The sequence below is a fragment of the Leguminivora glycinivorella genome, chromosome 5 (genome assembly GCF_023078275.1).
Source record: "Leguminivora glycinivorella isolate SPB_JAAS2020 chromosome 5, LegGlyc_1.1, whole genome shotgun sequence".
NCBI lineage: Eukaryota > Metazoa > Arthropoda > Insecta > Lepidoptera > Tortricidae > Leguminivora > Leguminivora glycinivorella.
In genome coordinates, this window is record NC_062975.1 from 10,356,482 (window position 1) to 10,374,416 (window position 17,935).

The 17,935-nt window shown below is 39.5% G+C and overlaps 1 protein-coding gene across 2 annotated transcripts in view; it reads right to left on the reverse strand.

The window, feature by feature from the left end:
• LOC125226065 (elongation of very long chain fatty acids protein-like) overlaps positions 1 to 17,716 on the reverse strand; it is a 46,495-nt gene extending 28,779 nt beyond the window's left edge. Inside the window, exon 1 of one of the 2 annotated variants that reach the window (XM_048129902.1) lies at positions 17,367 to 17,716. The gene's annotated coding sequence lies outside the window, so the exon portion shown is untranslated. Of the gene's footprint in view, positions 1 to 1,032; positions 1,203 to 17,366 lie in introns of those variants that run through there. The other variant, XM_048129901.1, reaches the window with a different exon arrangement.
• Between the last annotated feature and the right edge of the window lie 219 nt (positions 17,717 to 17,935).

Here is a 17,935-nt window from a genome sequence, read left to right on the forward strand (position 1 = left end):
GCGAGGTTGGGACATTGCGCAAAGACATCGACATGCCGCCATATCAATTTGACGCGCGAAGCCTACGCCGACCTTTTATGTAACTGAAGAAGACCGAATTGTCAAGTTTTAAATTAGGGTCATACTCATTCCAGTTCGATCGAACGACTGTTTACAAGTTTGGTCCACGCTTTAGACACCAAAGTTCAATGTTACCTAACAACACAAGGTTTTTGAAAATGTATGTCGGATAAATTCGAATTGATAACGAACGGGTGAATAGTTAATATCAACAATTTCAGATGAAATTAATTTGGAACTATAAATTTCTTGTTTTATGGGTTTTAATTTAAGGACAACCATTTATATAGGTACTAGTACGCCATGCTACTAAAATAAGCAAATTGTTACCTACTAACAATATGTTAAGTCAGTTGGTACATACATTACATACTCTCGTATGTGGTACATTTAAATATGTAATTGGTACAAACTCAACATTTAACACAATAAAATTGTGTAACATGGTCAGGATAATGTGTTATTTCAATTTTGAAACATACTGGGGCGGTGTCCTCGACAATAAAGTATTGCATAGCAGCCGACAGTAACAGTCGAAATCACAAACTTGAAACCATTTAGCTAATTTTGAAAGTTTAGCTATGTATGCAACACGCCACAAAGTTTGTAAACAAACTTGCCGCGCTAATGGCCAGATTGGCTTCTATGCGTGTCTAGGTCAATAATCAATAAACCAAAATAGTTATGCGCTGACGTTTAGTGACAATATTATGAATGAAATCTACTGTTTGTAAACAAATATACCTAGTTCATTCCCCTATTTCTATAAACAATATTTTATCAAAACCAATTAATTTATACGTACTTGTACTTAAAATGGATGGTTCCCTCGGGGGAGGAGTAGATTAATTAAACAAGACATAAAGTAATGAAAACATTAGGTTCAATTTCCGTAATTTACTACCCGCTTTTAATAAAACTTACTACTTGAAAATTAAAAAATAATGGTAATGTTCTAATTTTGGTACGTACGTGCAAATATTCGAAGGCGCGCCGAACGGCAAAAGTATACCGGCTATCCTTTATACAGAGTGTGCTTGTTTAATGCACCTCGTGAATACAAATAATAACGTATCGACTTTCGCGTATCACCGTTGGTGGATCAGGCTGTGGTGCCGTCTGCGAGCCCGGCAGGCGACTGGCGGCGCGAGCGCAGCGCGGCGCTGACAACCCACGGCTCTGCGTCATCACTACGTCACTCACATTTTTATTTAAATATTTGCTGTCCAATATCTAAAAGATCACCTCAAACCGAACTTTAAGTTTTTGCTAGGACCTCGAACTTATTGGTTTTATTTGTTTTTAAATCCACATTGCAGGATTAAAATAACTCGTATTATTTGTGCCGTTTGTATATCCGAGGTCTTTATAGAGAGTACGTCGTAGACGTCGCATCGGACCGGTAGATGGCGCCATCGTTCGTTGTAAGTCGCTCCGGCGTCACACCGCCGCGATGTTGGTAGTCCCGTTTTTCCCCACCTGCAACACAAGGCCCCCCGCGCCCCGACCCGCCACCAGCCACCCTCATTGTTTCGTCGAACGCCTAAGTGACCGGTTGTCGCGTATTCCGTTCGAACATTTTTACAGCATGGTGTCTCGAAATTAATCTTTTAGTTTCTATTTCCTTGTTATTTCTGGTCAAACCAGAGTTATTCGTGTTTTTATTTAAAAAAGTGGCTTATAACGTTTCGGAATTATGAAATTTTTCAATTTCATCCGTCAATTCTTTCTTCCCTTTTAATTTACGCTCGTTCGTCTTGAGTAATGAGATATATTATGCCTCGCTAGCGATCATTATTCGTCTTTCGGGGTTCTCACTATAGAAATGAACGAGCGGTGCTTTATGATTCTACCCACTTTTTTGTAAGAAAGTTCCATGCTGCAAAAATCGTTACCGTTAATCAGTTTTCTTTTTAAACTATTCGCATTTCCGAGACTAAAGTAGGAAGTGTTATCCGCGTATTAAAAGTTTCGCGCGAGAATATAAGCGGTAACGTAGGTAAGTTGCTCCGCCGGGGACCACGTGCTCCGGGGACCACGTGCTTCGCGACCGCGGGCTGCGCGACCTGCGGGCTGTGGCGGCGGCGGCGGCGGGCGCGGTGGAGGAATACCGCGCTCCAAGGAGGTTTGAATTTCTCCGACGAATGGGTGAGCAGATTCATATTATTTTAGAAAGAACATGTTCGGTTTCCGATTCGGTGCGGAGGCCCCAAGCCACGTGTCGGCGCCGAAACTTACTGTAGCGCTGCGATAGCGCCGCTGACCGCGGCAGTGTTGTCCGCCGCGTCGGCGCCGCCGAGGTTGCGTAGAAGTTGCCTTCTCGTTAACGATGGCCATCTCTGCGGTGCCGCCGAACAACGTTGTGGCCGCCGCATAGGCGTCGCGTGCGACGCTGTAAGTATGTCTGCTGCTGCCCCGACGCGAGCGCCGTGCCGTTAGTGATCAGTCGTCAATACGCAGGCTACCAGCGCGGCCACCTTCTGCCCCCGCCACAACGCCGCGAGCCTGCTGAAGCTGTCCACCAGTATCGCTGGCCGCCACGCTTATGCTGGCGCCTCGATGGTGATGCAGAGCGTTCGTCTGCCGTGACAACGCCGCGATCCTGCTGAAGCTGTCCACCAGTATCGCTGGCCGCCACGCTTATGCTGGCGCCTCGATGGTGATGCAGAGCGTTCGTCTGCCGTGACAACGCCGCGATCCTGCTGAAGCTGTCCACCAGTATCGATGGCCGCCACGCTTATGCTGGCGCCTCGATGGTGATGCAGAGCGTGCGTCTGCCTTGACAACGCCGCGAGCCTGCTGAAGCTGTCCACCAATATCGCTGGCCGCCACGCTTATGCTGGCGCCTCGATGGTGATGCAGAGCGTTCGTCTGCCGGGATATCGCCGCGATCCTGCTGATTGTCCACCTGCTGTAGCTGTCCACCAGTATCGCTGGCCGCCACGCTTATGCTGGCGCCTCGATGGTGATGCAGAGTGTTCGTCTGCCGTGACAACGCCGCGATTCTGCTGACTGTCCACCTGCTGTAGCTGTCCACCAGTATCGCTGGCCGCCACGCTTATGCTGGCGCCTTGATGGTGATGCAGCGAGCTCATCTGCCGTGACAACGCCGCGATGCTACTGAAGCTGTCCACCAGTATTGCTGGGCGCCACGCTTATGCTGGCGCTTCAGTGGTGATGCGGAGCGTAATACTGTTAACCGCTGCACAGGCGTCGCAATCCTTCTGCTGCGTCTGCCGTGACGACGCCGCGAACTCTGTTGATGCTGTTCACCGATGTAGCTGACTGCCACGCTGGCGCCGGTGCCTCCCGCGCTGACGGCGGCGACCTCGAGAAGGCCACCGAGCACGATACTGCGTGACGCGACAGGGCATCGAGACGCCTTTCGAGCTGACGACGGCCGTCTCAATCTCACCGCTGAACATAACAGCGTCTGCTGCAGTGACAAGCTGGTAAGATTGCTGATGTGGGCCCTTGGTGCTGCTAGCCGCCACGCTGATAACGCCCGTCGCGCCTAAGATGTCACGCTCACCGCGAACACTGTCTTCCCCTACAATGGTGCCACGACCACGACTATCCAGGCTCCGTCTGCTACGGTATCGTTGCAGACTCTGTTGCTGACCAGGCTGATACTACCCTCCAATGTGATGCCGGGCGCCGCTATCAGCTGACATCCCGTACACTATGGTATCCACTCTTCTCTTTCCAGTTCCCGTGAAGTACGACAGTATTTACACTCTATTTTGACCAAGGACTCCTCCGTCGCCGAAGTGAGAACAGATAAATTCTAAAGATGCTACGTCCTAACGTGGTTTGGACACCCATAGTTGAACGAGGTAAGACGTCAATAACCGGACGAGGAGCCGCACTGCTGCGAGGGTGTCCTGACGATGTTCGCGAGCTATCTAATCGGAGAGGCGCCTCGCGAGACGACCCTGTGATTCCTGTACATCGCTCATTGTGTAGGTCAAAGACATCGTAAAGGTTTCCGGAATTAAAAAAAAAATCTCTTTCAGAATGTCCAGATCTGAATTCGAGCCAGCGTCCTGCATCCTGAGCGTGCGTCTGTTTACCGGGACACCAAAACCGATCGGTAATCTGGCCGCGGGGGTTCCAAGTACACGACGATTTCCCGGAGGCTTGTGGCGCCCACTGTCCATTCGAGAGATTAACTTATTCGCCGAGCCTCTAATAAACAAATTGGGAAAAATAAACCCGCTTCGCCTTAGTGAACTTGAGATTCCAGCTCAAAGCGAAAGGGGCGAGGAACTCAGGAGGACTTCAGTAGTTATCATCTGGCTCGACTATACTGAATTAATATAGTGCTTGATTCGATCGTAGAACCTGATTTCATCAATTTCACAACTTTCGTTGTCTACAGAGGAAGGTTGCACCGCTGCAGTTTCCAGCATTACCTCGTACAGCTGCCGATAGCTGTAGGCCAATCGCCCCTGTTTTGATTGCATCTGCAGCCCGATAAGACCTTCAATAATCGGAACATTGTACGAAGTAAAGCTCTTCCGATGGAAAATAATCTTCAACAGGCGGTGGCGCCGGCGACTGAAGTGACATGCAGCCGGATTAAGGTTCACATAGCACTATATGCTATGCACAGTTCGGTTGTATGTTATGTTATGCTGTACGATGGCAGGACTACATCTCTTCTGTTACGAGTAACTACGACAGTAACTGCTGACTCCAACAGACTGTCGTACGAGGTCAGTATGCACCCCCTGGGAGCCAAGTAAGTGACCTTCGGTGACCTCGCCTTCTGCTTCGCCCGTCATCGTACCTCTTCGTCTGCGAGAGCCCTGCATTACGGCGTACAACGGTACATATTAAGCCTCCGCCACACATAGCGCTAACGCTACGCTATCAGCGCGCTGAATGCGCGTGCATTCCGCTCGCGTCCCGCGCGCGTTGCGCTCGCAATCAGCGCTCGTTAGTTCCCGCTAGCGCCCACTGGGCGCAACGCCAGCGTTTGTGCGGTGCACCGCCATTATTGCGCTCCGCCTACGCTCTTAAAGCGCGCATGTGTGGCGGTGTTTTAATTCACCCCTTGACCTGCTACCACGACGTGTTCAGCAACCACCAGCGATGCGACACGGACGTCTCCACCTCTCAGTCTACTCTGTCGACCTTCATTGCACGAAGTAGAAATCCGTCGCATCGTGTTTTGGATTAGGTAATGGATTACCCTAAGAGTCAATGACTGACTTGAAGAAATCGACTGATACCTCCGTCCAGTATAGTAGCAATCGACAGCGCTCGTACTTTTCATCTTCTAGGCTAGTTTTACCGAGCGATCGGTATCCTCAAATGCCCTCACTAAAAAGAGTTCAGAGTTCAGGAGTCTCGCTTGCAACCGCGCTCGCTTGACGCGAAATAGTCTGATCGAAAAATACCAGTATTGTAACAAATAGCCCTTGGGCGCGTGAGTGATGACCTTTTTCTGTGTTTGATATGGACGTAAGACGTTGGACTTTAAATAGTCATATCATAGCTAATATTGATTTAGATAATTTTTACGAAGGGTTGACAAAAGCAGTATCAATTACGTTACCCTGCTACAGTACAGATAGTTACACTACTTTTACAGTTAATTTCCACACTTTGTGTCTGAAATTGGGTTTATAACCTGATAAAATAACGTGTCTGTTAATAATAATAGTGTATCTAAGGTTTTTGTATCTTGTTCAAGTCAGCCTCGCCTACATCTTTTTTTTGGTTTTGATCTGCGATGTATAATAATGTCATTTCTCTAACTATTCGCTGACTAAAGCTAAACGTCATCACGAAAATCTCTTTAGTCGTTTCTGGCACCGAGATATTCGCGGATCGAAGGCTATTTCGACTGATACATCTGTCAAATCGGTTCAACAACTGATTCACTTATTCTTCTATGCTATGCCAATAGGGCTACCAAAGGCTTGCGCGCCAGCTGACTCGCCACCAGGAGATAATAAACAGGTCTCTATAAAGACCTCGGATATACAAACGGCACAAATAATATAATAATTTTACCTTCCAATAAAATTGTTATTATTTTGCCTGGTATATCCGAGGTCTGAGTGATGCCTTCCTGGTAGGCTTAATATACCGTCGGCACTTCTCCTCAACAATGAGGGTGGCTGGTGGCGGGTCGGGGCGCGGGGGGCCTTGTGTTGCAGGTGGGGAAAAACGGGACTACCAACATCGCGGCGGTGTGACGCCGGAGCGACTTACAACGAACGATGGCGCCATCTACCGGTCCGATGCGACGTCTACGACGTACTCTCTCTATAAAGACCTCGGATATACCAGGCAAAATAATAACAATTTTATTGGAAGGTAAAATTATTATATTAAATACAATTTACAACAACTAACAACCATGATAAATTACCGTTTCAATATATGATTCTGTACCACTCAATACTTATGGAATCAAAAATATGTAAATAACTTACGAAATATTCGTCCAATTATTCAAAGAGAGTCCTCCACCTCCAATGGTAGCCAATGAAACAATATTTGGCACCTCAAATGATCATTGGCGTTATAAAGCAATATTGAGAAGAATGTTTAGGTAAAACAATTACTTGCCTAATTATTTAATAATTGCAATGTTGATTCAACATGACCGTAAAAACCGTAAATAATTACGTACTGAATGTAAATGTTTTCTCCAAATTAGAAATATCATTAAAAGATGATTTATAAGAAGTTTCCAGAATAATTGAATAGCTTGGCTGCTCCAAATTAAGATTTGACTCACAACTCGACTTCTATATAATTATATTTAAAGCCACACACAGGTCGAACGCGATTAATTAACATTATTTTTACCTTTTGTGTGTGGCTTTAAATATGTGTACAAAGCGCGAGAACTTAAAGTGTTATATTCTATATAATTTTCTGCATTTTGTTACCGTAGTTAATTGCAATTCTTTACGCGCTATCTTAATATTTATGTCAATACAGACAATGAAAATACATAGTAGGTAGATTACGTTACAAGGGCGGTAATGAGAAACGAGTGGGAATAAATTCAATCTATTGAATTACAAATTTCCTTTCTGCACTTTTTTTTTTTCATTCTGTAACTTCTGATTCCAGTCCCCGCGAATGATACGGGCGGCTGAATTCAATTAATCATTTTTTTTTCCTGTATGCACATATAAAATCTGTGTGTAATAATGAAATATGTGAAATAATGTAATGATGAATAAATGAATGATAATGAGTTATGTACCATTAAATTTTTTGAGTTTGTTAATTATATAAGTGATAAATTTCCTTTCTGCACTTGTATCATACGACGTTTTATTTAAGTACACTACATATCGGACGTCTAAAGTTTTGACATAGGATAGGCATCGACATACAAATTCTTGATACGTATTTGTAATATTTGTAACTATCTTTTTGTAAATAAATATTTTATTCGACATAGAAACTATCTATTACTATTGTAAATAATAATTAGATTGATATAATATAATACACTTATATTATAGTTACTTAGTTATAGGTAACTAGTTTTGAGACATCTCGACCATTATGTTTTGTATAAAATTTTTGGTTTTGATACTAAGGTTGTAATGACGCTATTATGTCTATGGTTTATTAAAAATAGTAAGAACGGACTTTTAGTTCCAGAACTTAAATATCGAAAATTACATTTCGACTTGAGGTTTGTAATTACATATATTATATTATTAATAAATTAATGCAATCGACAAATAGTCTACATGAGATTTAAGGCAGTGTTGTTTATTTGTTGAAAATATAAAACCATCAAGAATTATTATTTTCATTATTTGTATTTCGAGCCCGGTCATTTATAAGGCGTACGTGATAATGATAATTGATAATATAGATCCAACAAGTAGAGACCTTTTGGAGAGATTTAATTTCATTTAAAACGAGAGCTGGAACCCATTCACTGGTACAATAGATAGTATAGATACCCGTGAATCGGTTTCAGCGGGCATTGGAAATGATTGCAGATAAAATGGAAATAATAGATACGTTTGGGTGAATTATAATGAAAATAGCCTGCAAAGAGGTTATCGAGGAAGGCGGTAACATGTCAGTCGTAAAATGGCTACCTGACGACCAGCATGAGTGACTCAGGTGTTTCAAGAGATGCACTGTTGAGCAAAAGCCTTCCCCTTCTTCCATTCTTCCCGGTTTTGATATTAAACATACGATATTAACACTTTTTTTCATATGTTTTGTTTCGCTTTGTCGTGACTAAGGGTTCCCGTTGAACTAAACTACACAACATCGCTATTTGGAGTCGATCTCCACTCCCACAACTATAAAGTCATAACATTTTTATTATGTATTAGATATGTAGATATGTAATTAAATATACAGTAAGTGATATATGGTGTTTTAAACATGATCTAAAAAATATGTCGATTTCATGTATGTAACACCCTTCACTAAAATCAAATTTCGATAAGAAACACTTCGACATATTTATTTATTTTATTTTATTTATTTACACAAAGAAAATTACACAGTATGACAGTAAATAAAACTAAAGCACCGTGAATTTTAAATAAACATTACAACAAGTAACACAAAATAAAATATTAAACAGCAAAATTAAACATAACATAACACACTAAATATACTAAATAACAGATGAAGGCCTAGCATCCAATCTCACACAAAACCTCAGGCATTCGTCATGTACAAACGCCCATCTGCTCGCAAAAATATCTACATTAGGTGCCCCGTCTAAAAACTCATTCACCATTTGTATTGCACGAACTAACGGTGACTTGCGGCGAGACACGGTCCGTGCGGCCGGCACCGCCAGTAAAGGGTGCCTACGTTCACGGAAGGCATATTTCGTCACAGGAGGAACAAACAGACGTACCAGCTGGGATACTAAAACCGGGCAATCTGACTCCCCCTTCAAAATACCACAAGCAACAGACATCAGCACGAAATTACGCCTAACTTCTAACGAGAAGAAACCCAACGTCCCCAAAAGGAATTTTGTTGGGTACAAGAATGGGTAATACCCGTAACTTATATATTTGGATTTACCTTTGACTTTTCTAAAAATTCAAGAGAGATTTTAATTTTAAAGTAAGAAAAAAAATGTTATGACCAAAGAACCAGTTTTTGACCCTAAGTGTTCAACTTTGATGCCAAATATCACAGAAACAATGAGCTTTGAAGTAATTATGAGATACTATTTTGTTTAAAGACGACGCTGTTAATATGATAGGCTTTAGAAACTATCATAAAATCATTGGATTCAAATCGAAGGTCATTGACGCATAGAACGCCCTTAATTGAAAATATACCTCCTTGTAGGATGCAATATATGTACGAACAGACGGACATAACGAGACTAAACAGCTTTTCTCTATTTTAGCCCTTGCTAACCCCGAAAACTGTTGACTTATAATTTTTCCCATGTATTAAAATACCTACTCTAGGAGGGCGAGTAGCTATAAAATAAATATCTTATGGATCGCGCCAAATTTATTCTCTTTTATTTTATTTAACACTAGCTTTTGCCCGCGGCTTCGCTCGCGTTAGAAAGAGACAAAAAGTAGCAAATATCACTCTCCATCCCTTCAACTATCTCCATTTTAAAAAATTACGTCAATTCGTCGCTCCGTTTTGCCGTGAAAGACGGACAAACAAACAGACACACACACTTTCCCATTTATAATATTAGTATGGATTATTTTTGACAAACCCGCAGTTCCTTATAAAAGTAACTAATGGAACATTTTTCTGGAAACCAGTTTCTGTCGCTTATTTCGTGACGCACATGCATTCGTCCACATGCCGGATTTTGAACAAGTATAGATTGCCATTGGTTCAGGTCCTTGACATCTAAAGTTTTTTTTCTTATTTTATTTTATTTTTTAAACGAAACATCGAGCATTTGGACGATTACGAGAATAACAATAACAACTTATTTTGTGTCTAAATATAGAATCTTTGTTTGATCTCTATAAGAATTTCAGCAAACTTTTTTATGTAACTTTCAAATAACCTTTCATTCTTTTGTAATAATAAGTAGGTACTTAGTTTATTACGTATGTTCCCCATACGAGGATATTGTTTTTGGTGGAGTAAATAACTGAAAGAAATTTCTTATTTTATTTCTATAAATATTTCATTACGTACAGACGTAATAATACTAATAAAGCCGCGTTTATATTTGTCTGTTGTGTTGTGTCGTGACGCATCAGAACGGTATCGGTTTCAACCATTTAATATCGTTGCATTCACATTTATCTGATGCACTGTGTTGTGACGGCTTGTGTTGTGTCGCGTCACAAGCGAACCCGGTCCGCGTCAGACCGGGTGAGGTACGGGGGGCGGGGCAGCGACACGACACAGCTCCTTTGGCTAGTGTGAACGCGCCAGTCTTGTGTTGTTACGCGTCAGAGCTACAAGTATGGATGGCTGCAACTATGTTTTTTTTCAAACTGTGCCTTCGACGTTCTAAAATACTGATGAAATTTTTCAGGATCACTCTCAAGCTCTTTAACGAGACTATGAAACTCGCCTTTACTCTCTCTTTTTCTAGTTACTGGATGAATCCAATACCTCCTTCTCTTTTTTTCTTTTGTAAGAAGCGTAGCCAGCGCCAACAATTGCAATTCATCTTCAAAATCGGAATCTGAATCGGATGATTCTTGAAAAAACATTGTGTACGTGTGAGCTATCCGAGTGCTGAGAACGAACTGATAAAAAATTGCGTCAGAATGCGTCATAACACGTCATATTAATGTGAACAGTAGCCATCACGACAGAGAGCATCACAACACGACACGACAGACAAATGTGAACTTAGCTTAATGCTCTTGGTATGGAAAAATATGCATATTTGTAAAATTGACGTAATACTAATTCAATTTTCGTTTTAATATGACTGGTTACAGTTATTACCTTTTATTTGTCAAAATGTATTCTATACAAAAATAAAATAGCCCGTTTACCAACATAATATCTAAAAGCATTTACTTATAAATTATTTTTTGATAGGTAACTGTAATAATTTCTAAGTTTTAAGTTATAGCACAGAATATATAATAGTACAAGTACAGAAGGCCCACTGCTTTGATGTTCACGAAATGCCGCCTTTTAAATGCCTACAAAATTCTAACAAAGAAACGAGCCGCACGTGCGCAGCGTCGGACGATAGGGTTGCCTATGGATTAAAACGAATTAATACTCAGATAAAATGTTACACTTTATACTCCAGTCTTGTGTAATTTGTAGGTATATAGTTATACAGTAGGTATTTATATATTTTTGTTTAAGCTCCAACATCACAAGCCTTATTGAACTTTTCCGTGGGACTTAAGCAATAGTAGATCTGTGTAAGATTGTCCTATTTTATTCATGATGTCTATTTAACTAAGCACTATTAGCCATTCACACGCCGACACCGCATATAAAACTTTAAAAAATCTCGCGACGTAAAGTAACAATAGAAAGTGCGAATGTGCGTTCCGTGAGAACGCGCGCCACCCCTGACTAGGCCGCGAACTCGCGGCCGCCAGCATGTACTTGTAGCGCGGCGATGGAATCGCGGAGTGAGCCGCCCCTGGTTATAGTGGGTACCAATGACGTTGGCGGTGTGTAATTGTGTATATGTATGTATAATTGTCAGCTACAACCTACCTAGATTATGGTTTTTTCGAATATTTCGCTACCAGTGAGTGACTCGTTAGCTGGGTTCTCAATTCGTATGCGCTTTTCCGTAGTTTTTCTATTCTATTATAGGCGACGCTCCTTACGCGCTGACGTTTTTAAGAAATAAATAAATAAAGATTGGGGGACAGTGTGTTACCACCATGCCGGCATTTACTGAAACCAATAATAATATGATCTATTGGCAATCGTTTGCGCATATCAGCAAAGCATAGTTAAACTAACTGTAAAATTAATTTTCCGAAATCCGCACATTCAATGTACTGTGTGCACTTGGCAATTGTCATTATTACTCACATCACTAATACCTACGAGCTGTCATTGCCCTTGCTTGACAAGTGTCTGCGCTAGGCTTGTGCCGTTTCGTTCGTTGATCGGAGCGCTCCGATCTCGTTCAATCGCTCCCACGAACTAGTTCGCTCTTTTAGGTCTTTTGCTCATTTAGTTCAGCCAGACCAGCGACCACTGCGGTCGGAAAGATCAGAACGAATGGGACCGAATAGTGTCAAAATGATACGAATAGTCCACAGATAGTAACATTCCGGGCCGAAAGGTTGTAAGTAACCGAAGTTTAATATGAAAACTTGACTTTTTTTGTTGCTCTGCTAAGTAGCTCTCGCTCTCGGTCGGCGCGGTCACACATTCGTTCCCGATCCAAACCGCTCGCGCTCGCCGATCCTATACTGAACTAAATGAGCAAAGACCGATTCTCAGACCACGGAAAGATTCAGTTCATTTCGGTCATTGATGGGATTTTATTCCTAACAGTTCATAGTTCGTGAACGACACAAGCCTAGTCTGCGCTGTACATTGCTGGCAACATTTTTATTCGAAAGTCTATTTTAAAGTCATTTTTTTTTATTTATCCTCCTAAGGCCCAAGGCGAAATTCGGCTTTTAGTCATTGCGAACCACGGTCCTACCAGTAGTACTATTGTTTTATACTCGTTCAGGCCCAAACATTAGGAACACATTTTTTTAATGTTATTGTAGGTACTTGTATGCCACCAACAGCTTTGGGGCATATTTATTATCGGTTTATGATGCCTTTTAGGATAATTTGATTTTAATTAAAAAAGTCCTACAGGAAGGACCATGGGCTTATAAAAAACGTTATTTATATTACGAAATTAAAAAACTCACTTATGATTTTTTTCTTTTTTATTTTTCTTTAAAGAATACAATAAAATAATAGTTTTATTTAAATAATACAATGCACTAACTACTTTTCATCAGTCTTTAGTGGCTTACTAAACCCAAAAATTAAAATTTTACGCTCTTCTTGGACGAACGTTACCCCACTGCGAGCGTGAGATCGTCCTCTTGTAGGCGCTCCTCGACGACGTCCTGCAGAAGCTGCACGGCGAAATATCGGGTCGTGCCATGGATAGGCTTTGGAATTAGTTTTGACAGAGAAATATCGACATAGGAACTAAAATAATCTTACTGGGATCTTGTTTGACCAAAATTTGTTTCTATGAGTTTTATGTCGCAAAAGTCTGTTTCTTCATCTTCAGTTTCTATTTCTAATTCCCCAAGAGCGAATTATATTTATCTGTCATTGAATCTTACAACAATAAAAGCAATATGTGTCAGTTTTTGCAACCACCACAAACATTATTATTAAATTATGTAGTTGTATAAACCTGAGGTACTACTCATAGGACTTAATATTTTCACATCCCGTATTTCGTAAAATATAAGCAAAATCCATGGAATTGTAACTTAACTTCTTAAAATAACTATTAAAAAAGAAGATTATTTACAAATTAGTAAAAAGGTACTCAATATTACATGAATAAATACGGATTTACTAACCTCTCCTTCACGAAATACCCATGTCGCCGTTTGTAACTTGTCAGTTGACACTTTGTTTTTTTTTTTTCAAGCTTATAAGTGTGTTCACATTCGAAATAAAACACCCCTTTACAAAATCGGATAAGTCAGTTTACTTTGGCGCGAAATATGAAATCAAAATGTCGGCTTTTATAATAAGTCCTACTGGTAGGACCGTGGTACGCTATGACTATACCGCCGTTGAAGAAGCTGGGTCTGAATGACCAACTTAATTATTACTATAGGAAGGACCTTGGGCCTTAGGAGGTTATGAATTAAATTATGGCCATGGTTAAGTTAAAGAACCATGTCAGTTTGGGGCTTTTTTTAAAAAGCCTACTTGGTAACATACTGTCTAATGTCATTCACATTTAACATTATCTTCCCTGAAACAACTGACAGACAGCTCTTAATAAAGTTACTTTACATCAATTTATCTACTACTGTTAGACACTGACATATTAAATTAAACATGTCAAATCCATAGATTTATTTATATATATTAAGCTAGATTGAGTTGTTAGGCCAAAAAGTGTGTCCACATGAGAGGGTAAAGTTGGGGCTGGTGTCCCTCTCGCACTTATTGCCACTGTCAAAATCATTTGAATGACGTCATCACTGTCATAATTTGGGTGTACCAGTCATATTCAAAGTTACTACCAAATCTAATCTATACCCAATTAAAGGTTTTTTTTAATTGCGCAAATCTTTGGTTTTATGGCTTCATAATAATGACTTACCAATTCATTACAAGGTATTAATACCTTTGCCTCGATATAATACAAAAATAATTTAAGAAGTTTATAAACTTAGTTATCATCAGAGATCGGATTTTTGTGCGTCACCTCATACTAAAAGTCATTAAAATGACGTAAGTCACTAAGAATGTCGCAAATCTGTCCGATCTCTGGTTATCATACAGGTAAAAATACTACTACTATAGTAATCTCTTTATCACTGGTCACACGTGCGAGAGGGACACCAGCCCCAACTTTGACCCTCTCACGTGGACACACTTTTACTAGTCTGACAAGAACGCCTTTCTGCACTGGTGATAAAGTTCAATTTAGTATGGCAAAAAAAGTGTGAGCTATTGAAATGCCTTGAACAATGCTTATCTGAATATCTAATAAGAAAACTATGTTTAGAAAATTAATTATCAAATAAAGAATTAAAACATTAAATAAATGTCAAATACAAAGAAAAAGTGACCAAGGCCTCCAAGTGTTCCGAGCTAAAAAAAATAAAATTTAAAGAATTAAAATTTCCTCTTTTTGCAAAAATCTTTTGTGCTAATGTTTTCTAAAATCATTAACACAATGTAACATTAATATGTAAGAGCAAGAACAATAATTTATTTTATACCTACCCTACTCCAACAGGGGTGATTGGCGTCACAAGTAAATGGTAAGTACCATAATTACTTAATTTTAAAACAAATTCATAAATATTAGACATGTACAAACTATTGATTCGGCCGACTAGGCCAACTACTGACTAGTCGGCCAGATAATTTGCAACTTAATTCACCAGTTTTTTATAGGCAAAATTTTTCAAATATTATAAATGGGAAAGTGTGTGTGTCTGTTTGTTTGTCCGTCTTTCACGGCAAAACGGAGCGAAGAATTGACGTGATTTTTTAAGTGGAGATAGTTGAAGGGATGGAGAGTGACATAGGACACTGTTTGTCCCTTTCTAACGCGAGCGAAGCCGAGAGCAAAAGCTAGTGAGAATATACATTTTTCATTTTTAACAACTGGTTTGCCTTAGTGGGTAGGGTAGTGATCCTGACTACATCCTGACATTTATTTTTGTGATCATAAGACCTTTGTAAGGTATAACGAATCGGTACATAATACAATTATATCAGTTTTTTTTTATGTTTTTTATCACTTATATAGTGCCGGCCTTTTTGGCCGACTATAAGTGTGGCCAGATAGTCGGCCTTACCGACTAGTCGGTATATCCCTAATAAATATACTATATTCTGTTAATATGCTCTGATCCATTACATCTATGAAAAGGATTTATAAAGTCCATACTAAATACGAGAGCAAGAGTTTCAACCTAGTGGTTGGTAATATGAACAGATTATACTAATGATACTTTTCTTTTATTAATGTCGCTTACAGTAAGCACTTTTAAATTGTCAACAATATACAATCAACTGCTTGCCCTTAGAGTTGGTCAAAGACGCCTAGTCTTACAAAGATGACATATAGAAGACACCGGTTCGAATCCGGCCTTCACCACTGGTGGTGCTCGTCATTTTTAGGGTTCTGTAGTCAACTAGGAACCCTTATAGTTTCACCATGTCTGTCTGTCCGTCCGTCCGTCCGTCCGTCCGCGGATAATCTCCGTAACCGTTAGCACTAGAAAGCTGAAATTTGGTACCAATATGTATATCAATTACGCCGACAAAGTGCAAAAATAAAAAATGGAAAAAAATGTTTTATTAGGGTACCCCCCCCCCTACATGTAAAGTGGGGGCTGATATTTTTTTTCATTCCAACCCCAACGTGTGATATATTGTTGGATAGGTATTTAAAAATGAATAAGGGTTTACTAAGATAGTTTTTTGATAATATTAATATTTTCGGAAATAATCGCTCTTAAAGGAAAAAAAAGTGCATCCCCCCCTCTAACTTTTGAACCATATGTTTAAAAAATATGAAAAAAATCACAAAAGTAGAACTTTATAAAGACTTTCTAAGAAAATTGTTTTGAACTTGATAGGTTCAGTAGTTTTTGAGAAAAATACGGAAAACTATGGAACCCTACACTGAGCGTGGCTCGACACGCTCTTGGCCAGTTTTATTTCTTTAATATATGACATCTTATTTCGATTTTTAATTTATATATAGTAGTGTGGCTACATAAAAAACACAAATCAAAATATTTGTTAAAATAATTTGATTTGTTCCCATAGTTGCGAATATACAATCAAGTTTTGGGAACAATAATAATATCAAAATATCATTTAATATTTGTCAGTAGCTTTAGTAGGGCCTGCCTTAGCTTACGAAATTGGTTGGTCTGAGAGATAACTGGCGCCTACTATCTATGCCAAGCTTAATGAGTCCAATATTATATTACAGCTCACGGAGACTAGTAATAATTTTATGCCTATCTGAAACTTTACTCCAATAATTACTCCAATAATCATTACAAACAAGTCTAATTATCAAGATAAATAATTTACCTTAAGAGAAGATGGAGATTATGTTTTTGCTCTTTTTTATAGGTGTCCACAGGCTTCCTGTTTGACGGATGACAAATAACTCAAAACCTTTAAGGCAAGGTTTTGAGTTATAAAGGCATAAAAAAATTATTTACTGAGGTATTTATATAAATGCACAAACAAGTCTTTTGTTTTTTCCAGTTGTCTAAATCAGTTAAAGTATTATGGAGGTTTTGGGCTCCTGAAGCTTTTTATTCTGTGAGTATTTTGTCTTGTCGAAGTTCAATTTAGTGAGGCATTATATTATAATACTGACTCAAATTGGTTTGTTTAACTAGTAGGTTAAGCGATTGTTATTAATGATAAAATAGCAGAAAAATATTTAGAAAGCAAATGATTCATTGTAAAAAAGATTGACTAGATACAAACAACAGAGAAGTTAAATTATTATTTATTTAAAAAGCATATTGGCAATATGGATTTAACTTTATTACAGTAAATGAAAATGTCTATTAATTATATTGGAATTCAACAAGTAAATTCTTTAAGTGGGCGTGTACAAATCTTTACATAAATTCTTGAATTAGAAAAGTTGATTCTCTTACCTTAGTGAGCGTCACCGACAACTCGATTGTCAAGTAAAACCCAATGAAAATTATTTAACCGAAATATGGTGCATTACCATTAACAAACAAATTTATTTGACGAACATAACTAGCACTTATCTAGACGCCGTCAGTTTCATTTAACTACACTCGATGACTAATTTAGGTTATAAATATAGCTGTCACTTGGTGAAACAAAATGTAGAACCGAATATTGTCATGCTTCATTTGTCAAAGCAACAAGAACGGAAGGATGTGTGACGGCTTTAAATATTTAGTTGGAAACCAAGCTAAACTCATTTGTTTTTGGATTATAGCAATTTGGCACTAAATGGCACTGTATAAAACGAGATATTCAGCATTTAAAATGCATTTCCTTCTCTCGTTTCACTTTTCTTCAGAGCATTCCGTTCCGTCCGTTCCGATTCCGATGATGTGTATCGACGCTTCAATGTATTCAATGTGTCAAAAAAAAAATCAAATTTTAATAATTAAGTTGCAAAATATCGAACACAATTTTCGATTTATTTTGGCTTTTATATACCCTTTGGCGCTGTAGATTTTATACA